Source organism: Carlito syrichta, unplaced genomic scaffold, assembly GCF_000164805.1.
Source record: "Carlito syrichta isolate Samal-C Ts95f unplaced genomic scaffold, Tarsius_syrichta-2.0.1 Scaffold287233, whole genome shotgun sequence".
In the NCBI taxonomy this organism is placed as follows: domain Eukaryota; kingdom Metazoa; phylum Chordata; class Mammalia; order Primates; family Tarsiidae; genus Carlito; species Carlito syrichta.
In genome coordinates, this window is record NW_007231329.1 from 4742 (window position 1) to 16318 (window position 11577).

At 47.7% G+C, this 11577-nt stretch overlaps 1 pseudogene; it reads right to left on the minus strand.

The window, feature by feature from the left end:
- Positions 1–299: 299 nt before the first annotated feature.
- Positions 300–11577, minus strand: part of LOC103254647 — a 26058-nt pseudogene continuing 14780 nt past the window's right edge.

Sequence of the window (11577 nt, forward strand, 5' to 3'; positions counted from 1 at the left end):
CAGTAGGGGAAAGACAGAAATCTGAGGCAACAGCAATTAGATCTTTGGCCTTCTGCTAAGTCCCTCAGTAAGCAAATACAGGTCTGATTGTCATTTTGGTTGATCCCTTTGTCCTAACTGAACACCTCAAGAGGCAGCATGACAAAACTCACACTGATTCTCAGTGGAGAGATAAAGAGACATCAAGGATACTGGGAATATAGAAAAACCTTTCAGTGAAGAAATCAGCATTCAGTGAGGAGCCTTCTGCTGAGCAATCTCTACCCAACAGAAGGAAGCCCAAGGTCTTGGAAACCCACCTGAGCAGATGACACCAGCATCCTCACTGTGGCCGCAGTTATGGGAGAGCCAGCCATTCTGGGGACAGCTCCACAGGTAGAACTCATGTCCCGAGCCCCGCACATCATCCAAGACAATTGGTCCTGAGCCCTGGCCGAACCGGGTATTTCCTGGGGCTGACATGACCCAACCATAGCCCAGCTGTCTGAAGACCACATTTGCATCATTGGTGTTCCAGCTGTCATCACACACAGTGCCCCAGGAGCCTTGGTACAAGACTTTCACTCGGCCCTGAAACTAATCGCCTCCATTCATCAGGCTCAGCGCCAATCCAGAATCAGTTCCTAAGGAAGATACAAGAACCCTGCATCCATCCCCATCTTGAGGTCAGGGATCCAAATCACAATCCCCACTCAGAGAACTTAACAGTAATCAGGTCACCTGAGCAGGCTGTCCCCTTTGCATATGGTCAGAGGTCCATATTGGTCACAGCAAAAGTAGCAGTGATGCACTATTCCACCCAGGTCTAGGGATACACATGTCATGGGATGAACCCATAACCCAGTGGAGGTGATGAGAATGGGCACCACACTCACTCCCCACTCTGGGCACAGGCAAGATAAAGCTCCACAGTTACAGAAGGAAAGCTTTGACCTCCTCATGTTTAGGTGCTTGGGGAGACCTGCATGATCGTGTGGTCACTTCTGGACTCTGGCAAAGTGCCAGGAATGGCAGAATCTAGGCCAAAAACTAGAGGCACTGGCCTGAATCATGGACTCTTACTTGGCCTGCAGCCCATGGACTGAGCACCAGGAAACAGGTCCCAAAAGGATTACAAACTGTTCACGGATTTAGGTGGTTCCTGGAGCCCGCAGGTCACCAGCTTCCTCCTCAATCCCACAGAAGACCCAAGACTTGGTCTGCAGAGACTCCACCTTCCTTCCCACTCACCCCATGGGGACATAGAAAAAGGTAAGGGCCCCATCTTTTCATTGTGAAACGCAAAGTTTATTCAGAGGCATAGTGTGAACCCCTTCCTTGGGCATGGTGATTCACACCTATATTCCCAGCACTTTGGGAGGATTAGGTGATAGGATGGCTTGAGTCCAGGAGTTTTAGACTGGCCTGGCAAACATAGTGAGATCACGTTTCTAAAGAAAATTTTAAAAACTAGTCAGGCATGATGGTGTGTGTCTGTGCTCCCAGAGACTGTGGAATCTGTTGCAGAACGACTGTATGAGCTCAGCAGGTGGAGACTGCACTGAGCTGTGATCACGCTACTAAACTCTAGCCAGGTGACAGACTGAAGCCCCAATTAAAAAAAAGATAAAAACAAAAGAGTGAACCCAAAGGAGGGCTGAGAGGATTACTTACCTATTGATGTTTCAAGTATGGTCATGGTAGACACAGTGTCTGTAAATATCTATGAAGAGATAGGCTAGAATTAGACTTGAAGGGAAAATGCCAAGAGCAAAAGATGATCTGACCCCAGCACACCTCATGACAATAACTTCCCTCCTGGATTCTGCTGCTTGCTCCTTACATGACTGCCCAAATCCCAGTGAGCTCACCCATGGACTGAGGCCCAGATGGAGACCACACTGGTCTCTCCATCACTCTAAGATAAGGATGTCCTCTTCTCAGTTGGAAATCCTGGGACCCTCCCCACCTATGAAATGACAGGCTCACGTGACACCATGGTCCACACTCTAATACCTACAGAGAAAATGATACAAGACCAGGGACCACCCAGGAGAGAATCAAGTTTCCTGGGAAGTGGAAGCACTAGAAGTGTTTATGATCCTGCTCAGTCTTCCAAGTACAGCCTCTGCCTCTCCTGGATGCAGGTGTAGCCTGCAGAATCTGGGGGTGATTCTGGGAGAAATGGAGATCAGACTCACACTGACATTGTCTTTCACAGAATATCAGAGGGTATTGACCTCAATTCTCAGGAAATGCCATGGTAGCCCTGAATACAAAATGGCCAAGGCTCATTGAAATTGTGGCCACTTTTCAGAGCCCAAAAGAGATATCCCCTGGACAGAATCAAACTCTGATGAAAACTAGGTGATGGTCAACAAAGCAGAATCCTTTCAGATCCTGATGTCTGGTTGAGAAGCTCCTTGCTGGGAGGCTCAGTTGCAGAGTGTGGCGGCGGGGGGGGATAAGGTGCTCCAGAGTCTGCAAACAGAATACGTAGGGTTCTGTGTGGTGGGGAAGAAGTCGGAAGGGAAGAAAGAGAACTGACATTTCAAGTAAGCACATGGACAGTGGGGACTCACTTGGGAGTGGAGAATTTGGTCCGACAGCTGTGAGAAAGAGAAGGTCACATTAGACTCACCGCGTGGTAGTTTTGAAATGAAGACAAAGTTGGTCAGGCACTGAGGCTGGCCTTTCCCGTCATGGAGAAAGGGGTGCTGCCTTCCATTCTCCCGCAAACCTGCTTCTTCTGTGTCCATGCACACACTGCCTACTATTTCCAACTTCAAGGTGATCAACTCTGAGTGTGGTGACCAAGTGAACCCAAAACCAACTATCTATATAAAAAGTTTTGAACAACCCATTGAGTCAACAGGTCTGACGAGGCCAGTCCTAGCCAAAAGTCCTATGTGTGATCCTCCAGCCCTGCCACACGAAAACACAAGGCTGGCACTGGCGTGCTTCATGGTTGGAGGGTGGTGAGGTGTGCTTCCCAACCAGACTTGAACCACAGGCAATGCATTCCAAAGGGAGTAGAGTTCAAGGACTCAGGTGACTTAAAACACAGCCAGACATACACATAAAGAAATCTATACTCTTAGCCATGTGCCACCAATTAGGAAGTCTCCAAGTTGGGGCTTCAGCTGATAACCCCACTTCTAAACCGAACCCCTTCTGAAGGGCTCATGCCAGTGTGTCGACAACTGTCTTACCACCCGCATCTGCATGCATCTACTTCAACCTCACCCAGGACCATTCAGGAGGGCAAAGATAGAATCCTGGGGGACCAGCAATTCCCTCTTTGGCCATCTGCTCCCTCAGTAAGTAGATACAGTCTTGATTGTCATTTCACTTGGGCCCATTGTCCTAACTGACCACCTCAACAGGCAGCGTGACAAAACTCAAACTGATTCTCAGTAGAGAGATAAAGAGACTTCAAGGATACTGCGAATATAGAAAAAGCTTTCATTGAAGGATTCAGCATGCTATGATGAGAGTCTTCTCCTGAGCAATCTCTACCCAAGAGAAGGAAGCCCATGGTCTTGAAAACCCATCTGAGCAGATGACACCAGTATCCTCACTGTGGTCACAGTTATGGGAGAGCCAGCCATTGTGGGGACAGCTCCACAGGTCGGACTCATGTCCTGAGCAGCACACATCATCCAAGACAATCAGTCCTGAGCCCTGGCCAAACTGGGCATTTCCCGGGGCCAGCGTGGTCCAGCCACAGCCCAGCTGTCTGCAGACCACGTTTGCATTGTTGGTGCCCCAGCTGTCATCACACACGATGCCCCAGGAGCCTCGGTACAAGACTTCCACTCGGCCCTGACACCAATTGCCTTCATTCACTAGCCTTAGGGCCAAGCCAGAATCGGTTCCTAAAGAGGACACAAGAACCCTTCTTCCAACCCCAACCATCACCTTGACCCATGAGGTCAAGGATCTAAATCATGGTCCCCACTCAGGGAACTTAATAGTAGCCAGGTCACCTGAGCAGGCTGTCACCTTTGCATATGGTCAGAGGTTCATCTTTGTCACAGTGAAAGAGGCAGTGACTCCAGATTCTTCCAGGCCCAAGGTTGTTCAAATTATGAAGGAATACCTGTAGTCTCAGAGAAAGTAACAGGAATTTATGGCCCACTCCCCACTGTGTGCACACAAATATTGGAGTTCCACAATACAGATGGAAAGTTCTGAGTTCCCCAAATTCAGGATCTTGGTAGCATCCTTATGGTCCTCTCTGTATTTTGTCAAAGTGCCAGAGATTGGAAGACCTTGGCTAGACGTGTTTAGGGACAGGCACATTCACCTGATCTTCCCAGGCCATTGGCTCATGGCCTGGGACCCAGAAATGAGGTTCCAATAGGATTAGTTAGCCCTCCAGGCCTTTTCCTGAGCACCTGGAGTAGGATCTCACTAGAGACAGGCCACCAGATCCGTCCCTCAGCCCACATCAGATCCATGACTCGGTCTGCAGAAGCTTTACCTTCCTCCCACCCAACCCACAAGGATATAGACAAGGCTCATTTTGAGCCCCATCTAATCATTTTTAAATCCAAAGTTTATTTAGAGGGAGAGAAGAGGCCCTAGGGATGGGTAAGTGTTATTTACCTGTTGTTAGTACTGTTGAGGTTATGATGGGCCATGTTTCAGTAAATGCAACATAAAGTAAAGCTAGAATTGAACTTGAAGGGTAGAGCCCAGGGAAAAAAGGTTCTTTGGACCTGGCAGGCATGAAAGTTGCAGATACTAGGATGAAATCACTTTTTCAGACCTAGACAAATAGGGTCAAGAAGGCCTGAAGGAGGAGAGGCTCATGCTTAAGTGTCTGAGGAAAGAACTGTTTCCAGGGACTTCCTAAAAGCCCTTTCTTGTCCCTTATTCTTCTGCTTTGGAAAGGTTTATTTCTAGAGATTCCTTAGGATGCAAAAATTCAGGTAAGAACACTTACTCACTATAAGAATTTTTACTAGTGAACTTACGACTTTGGCTTTGAACCACTGGAAACAATGAACTTGTCTTTAAGCAGATGATGTAAATCTCTTTTTGCTAATAAAACCTCCCTCACCACTCCCTTATAGGATGTACTGGTGACGTGCCATTTTGTGCATTCCAGATTATAATCCTTATTGCTATTCCCCTGTAAAGTCAGCATATTTATGGTTAACTTTCTCTAGTGTCTTTTTGTTAGGATGACACAAAGAACATGACAATAATTCACCTTCTGGATTCTGCCACTTGTTCCTCATGTGTCTGCCTAAGTCTCCTGCCCAGTGAGCTCACCCATGGACTAAAGTCCTGCAGGAGACCACATGGATTCCTCTACTCCTCTAAAACAGGAATGACTTCTTAGTTAAAAAGTCTTTGATCCTCCCCTCATACCCTGACCCAATGGACTGACTAGCACATGTGACACCATTGCCCATACTCTGGCACTTGTAGCATAATGTTAGGGGGCCAGGGAGATGCCCAGGGAAGAATCAAGTTTACCGGGAAGTGGAAACACTAGAAACATTTATTATTCATCTCTTCCCCATGAGCGTGGCCTCTGCCTCCTCTAGATGCAGATATGGCCCAGATCTGCAGAATCTGGGGCGTTTAAAGGAGTGAGGGACAGAAATATCTGGCCTGGATGACAATTGCCTTCAAAAGAAGATTGAAGGGTACAAATATCAATTTTCAGAAAGGGCATGGCAGCCTTGAATATCAAAGAGCCAAAGTTCATGAAATGGGTAGCCACTTTTCTGAAACTATAAGAATAATGCATTGGGACAATATCAAACACTGATGAAAATTGGGTAAACTGATGATAAAGGCAGTTCTGGATCCAAATATCTAGTTGAGAAGTTCCTTGTTGAGTTCCCAGTTGCAGAGTTGGGGGTGGGAATAATATTCTCTATAGAGTCTGCACAGATAGGAAGCAGAGTTCTGTAGAGTGAGGGAAGGACTAAGGGGAGAGAAAGTACTGACATCCCAAGTAAGAATGCATGGACATTGTGGACTCACCTGGGGATGGAGACAGAGGCCAGGCTGATGTAAGAAAGAGGTCAGATCAGACTCACAACACAAAGGGGGCAAAAAGGGAGCCAATGTAGAAGGCACTGAGCAGTCAGACACTTAGTCCATCTTTCTCCCACATTATAGAGGGAGAGGTGTTGCCATTCACACCCCCACAAAGATGTCTCTTCTGGGGGGTCCAGGAACACCCTGTCCACTATTTCCAATGTCAAGGTGATTAGCTCTATCTGAAAGTGGTGACCAACTTGGCCCAAAACCAACCCTCTACCTGGCAGTTTAAGCAGCCCACTGAGTCAACAGGTCTTAGAAAGCCAGCTCCAGCCATGATCCAATGTATAATCTTCCAGACCCACCCCAGGCAGTTCCAAGACTTTGCCTGGTATGCCCCATGTTGTACTGCCCTTTCCAACCAGACTTTGGTAAAGGCTTTGGTAAATGCAGAGGCACTGCATGTCTCTGGACGGAGTTGAGATAAAAAACTCAAGCACCCCCCAAACAGGGGCCAGACGTGCACATACATATATCTGTACTCCTAGCCCATGTGCCTTGTGTTCTGGACTCAAGACCTCATTTCTGAAGAGTGACCTTTTGTTCTCAGTTTTTCCCAATGAGATGATCTCTCCCCTGGCTCCCTGTCTGTGTTGCATCCACATTACTCTCACCTTCTTTGGTCTCCTGCTCCCAGTGCCTCAGTAAGTAGATACAGACTTGACTGTCATTTCAATTTGGCCCAATGTCCTAAATGACCACCTCAATAGGCAGCTTGACAAAACTCACACTGATTCTCAGTAGAGAGCTAAGAAGACCTCGGGGAAAAAAAAAACATAGGAAAAACTTTGAGTGAGAATTTCAGAAGGTAATGAGGACTCACTTGCTGACAGCACCCCATCCAAGAGAGGAAGGCCCAAGGCTTGAAGACCTACCTGAGTAGATGACACCAGCATCCTCACTATGGCCACAGTCATGGTAGAGCCAGCCATTGTGGGGACAGCTCCACAGAAAGGACTCATGCCCTGAGCAGGGCAGGTGATCCAGGACAATTGGTCTTGAGGCCTGGCCAATCTGGGCATTTCCTGAGGCTGACATGACCCAGCCACAGCCCAGCTGCCTGCAGACCAAGTTGGCATCATTGGTGTCTCAGCTGTCATCACACACAGTACCCCAGGAGCCTTGGTACAGGACGTCCACCTGGCCCTAACACTGGACACTTCCATTCAGCAGCCTCAGGGTCAATGCGGAATCAGATCCTTAAGGGAGACATGAGAAGTCTTCATCCCTGTCTAGAGGCCAAGGATCTGTATCATGTTCTGCATTCAAGGGACTTAATAATAGCCAAAGTCACCCGGGCAGGCTGTCCACCTTTGAATACAGTCAGAGGCTAATCTTCAGCACAGTGAAAGAATCAGTGACATCTTATTCTGCCCAAGTCTAAGGATACCCAAGTTATGGGGATGTACCCATGACCCCAGTGGAAGTGACAGGAATGTCCACCCCGCTCCTGACTCCAGACATCTACAACTACAGGTGATCTACAACTACAGGTAAAAAGCCTTGGCCTCCTCATGTTCAAGATCTTGGTGAGACCTGCATGATCTTTTCGGGATCTGGCAAAGTGCCGAGAATGGCAGTACCTTGGCCAGACAAGTGGAGATATTGGCACTTCTACTCACTCATCCCAGGCCTGCAGCCCATAGCCTACGGATTTGATCATACTAGCACAATTAAGCCTTCCTAGGCTTTTCCTGAGCACCAAAGGGAGGATCTTTCCTGAATGCCTGGAACCATATCCCACTGGAGACAGGTCATCAGCTCCTTCCTTTCTCCCACATCAGACCCAGAACTTGGTCTGCAGAGACTCTACCTTCCTCCCTACTCAAACCACAGGGACATGGATAGACAAGGGAGGGGCCCACCTTGAGCCCCATCCTATCATTTTCAAATCCAAAGTTTATCCGGAGGCAGAGAGTGATGCCCCAGGGATGGTTGAGAGGATTATTTATCTATTGGTGTAGCAGCGGTGACTGTGGTAGGCAAAGCATCTGTGAATAGCAACAAAGAAGAAGGCTAGAATTAGACTTGAAGGGAAAATTCCAGGAGCAAAAGATGCTCTGTCCCAGGCAGGTCGCATGACAACAATTACCCTCTGGATTCTGCCACTTGCTCCTCAATTGTCTGCTCAAGTTTCCAGCCCAGCGAGCTTACCCACGGACTGAGACCCAGCTGGAGACCACACTGGTATCTCCATCTCCCTAAGACAGGAATATTATTTTCTCAGCTATAAACCCACAGACCCATAGAATGATTGGGACACCTGACACTATTGCTCATAATCTGACTCTTAGAGGGAAAATGTTAGGGGACCAGGGAGCCACCCAGGGGAGAATCAGGTTTACTGGGAGGTGGAAGCACCAGAAATATTATTACCCCTCTCCTTCCTCCCAAGCACAGCCTCTTCCTCTTCTGCACATAGTAGCCATGGCCTGTAGAATCTGAGGGCATTTCAAAGAGTGAGGGATGGAGGCGTTGGCCTGTGTTGAGGGTATCAAACTTCAATCCTCAAAAAGATCATGGCAACACTGAATATAATAGGGACAACGCTCATAGAATTTGTGTTCATTTTTCTGAACCATTGGGTAAGAGTTACCCATTGGGGCAGTATCCTACCATTTGGTGTAAACTGAGATGGATACAGAGTGAGGGGAAATAATATATTCCAGAGTATCTGAACAGACAAGAAGTAGGGTTCTATGGGGTATGGGGAGGAATTGAGTGGACAGAAAGAGAAGGGGCATCCTGAGTAAGGGTACTGGGCATGGGACTGCGGCTGGGCCACTTTTAGAAAGAATAGGAATGTTAGACACAAAGCACTCAGGTGTCCCCAATTATAATCAAAGTTTGAAGGACTTGGTGTATCTGCACACACTGAGGTGATGCCCATCACACTGAGGTCTGCCCCCTGAGAGCACACTGCTGTGCTCATCTGAATCTCTTAGACCATCAGGGAGCTACACCTTACATTCCCTGGCCATTGCCCACATCTCTGTGCCTAAGGCTTACTCTCCAGAAAGATGAAGGCTACTGTTTTGCCCAAGACAGGACATGACAGCCTCTGCATCACCACCCAGGATGCAACAAAAAGTGACCCTGAGCAATGAGTTGATGGAGACACCAGCTAGCCACCCTGGATTGCAATGAGTCTGGGATTTGATGTGGATTCCTGATGGTCTTCCATGAGGTCTGGCTCCAGCATGTGTGCAAAGCTCACCTATGAGCACACCATTTATCATGTGCCTACCATCTCTACACACACCCTACTTTCCTACCTGTTCTCACTGCAATCATAAGTGAACCATTTAGATTTGAATCCTTCCCTCTGAGTCAGCTGCTGTGAACACTCAAATAAATAGTTTTCTCAGAGAGGGAAGGTTTCACCAACCAGATCCCCCAAGGTTGCGATCCCTGAGAAGAAACCTCAGGTAAATTGGGGGTGGCACTTGAGCAGATGTTTCTGCAGCAAAATGAAAGGTTCTTTGTGTCTCTGCCCCTCAGTATGCTGGAGGCTGTGTCTGAATGCTGGTGCCCTTCTACTTGTGGTTTGGGGACTCATACTGACTGTGCTGTTTCTTTAATCAGAGAACCTGATGTTAACCCTCCAGACCTGCTGCCCCAACTGAACTCCAGGAACACTGGGTATCTGGGTGAAAAGCTTGGACTTGGACCCTGGAGGAGAAAGTTGTTTTCTCTGAATATAGTCTGTTCCCAGAATGGGCCCTAGTGATCTTTGATACCCACCTGAGCAGATTACACCGACATCCTCACTATGGCCACAGTTGTGGGAGAGCCAGTCATTGTGGGAACAGTTCCACAGAAAGGACTCGTTCCCTGAGCACTGCAGGTCATTTAGGACAATTGGCCCTGGGCCCTGACCAAACCGGGCATTTCCTGGGGCTGACATGGCCCAGTCACAGCCCAGCTGTCTGCAGACCACGTAGGCATCATTGGTGTCCCAGATGTCATCACACACAGTGCCCTAGGAACCTCGATAAAGGACCTTCACCCGGCCCTTACATCGGTCGCCTCCTTTCACCAGCCTCACAGCCAAACCAGAATCAGACCCTAGAAGAAGGTACAATATTTCTCTTGTATGTTCTACCGAGGGACAAGGTCTCAGGGCCTGTAGGGCATTCAGGTCTTTCTGGTAGGCAAAGATCTCTGAGAGAATCTCTAACTGGGCTGGACTCTAACACAACTTGAGGCTAGAGTTCTTCATGGGGAAGAAGATAGTGACTTCTCTGCCCAAACCCAAGCCTCTAGAGAGTCAGATAGTAGAAATTGTCCTTCTTATCTGGCATCCTGGAGGGGGCCAAGAGACCATCCACATGATCCTTCGCTAAGCAGGCCATGGGCAGAGGCCTGACTCCATTAGACAACACATGAGGGAGGACACAAACAAACTCAGAATTATCTTTTGGAGGGTGGGTCCCTTGTAGTACAGGCTTCCTCCACTAGGTAAGTGTTCTAGGAACCCATGGGCATCAGTGTACTAGCTAGCATTGCTGTGAGAAGCTGTGCTTGGTTTCAGTGAATTTTTGTTTTAGAGAGGCTTTCAATGTGTTTCCCTATTTCATGATGGGTAATTTACAATCATACCTGCCTACACTATGCTAAGGGTTCAACAGTTTTTGACTAAAATTGACATGACCCCGTGCCCCACCCTCCCTGTTCACCCATTCTCACCCTGAGTTTCTTCTTTGTTTGTTTGTTTCCCCCAATGAAAAAAGTCCTCAAAGGGAAACATTTTGCCAATGTGGGAGAGGTAAAACAAAAAACAGCAGAAGCATGAAAAAATATTAAAATTGACAAGTTCAAAGTCTGTTTTGAGCAGTGCAAAAAGCATCTCAACAGGTGTATTGCATTAAATGGCGAGTACTCTGAAGGTGACTGTAGGTTAAACATGTAAGAATAAACACACAACCTTTAACAAATAGATTCCAGGGTTTTTTGTGTCCCCCCTCATATAATGCCTTGTGCCAACGAGAAGCCAGAGGACACCAAGATGTCCTGGGAGAAGTTATGATGTACATATGGAACTCTAGGGTTAACTTGCAGCACATTTTGCCCATGTTCCTCCTGGCCTCATAACCAGGTCCTTAGGGCCAGGATGGCTGGGGATCAGCTCAGAGCTGTGGAGATGGGGAAGCTGACACTATGGACGAGAGATTGACCCCACTGGTCTCTGCCCTGCAAAGCACATAGGGTCTTGGACACCCCCCATTTTCACTTACTCCTCCTCATCCACAGGGACATGGACAATGAAGGAGGCTCCATTCCAGTTGACCTCTTATCAATAGGTCATTATAAGCTCACAGCATTCCCTCCCAACCCAAAAGTCTTCCCAAATAAGAGTCAAACCCATGGATCTAGTTGTCATCATGTGCAGAAGGGGACACATATAAAATTACTCATTACCTATTACAGTGGCAGTCTTTGTTGTGGTAGCCTCTACATACACCAATTGTGGAAAATGGGGAAAAAAATTAGACCTCTTTTGAGGAGAATCAAGGACTGGAAATAAACTTG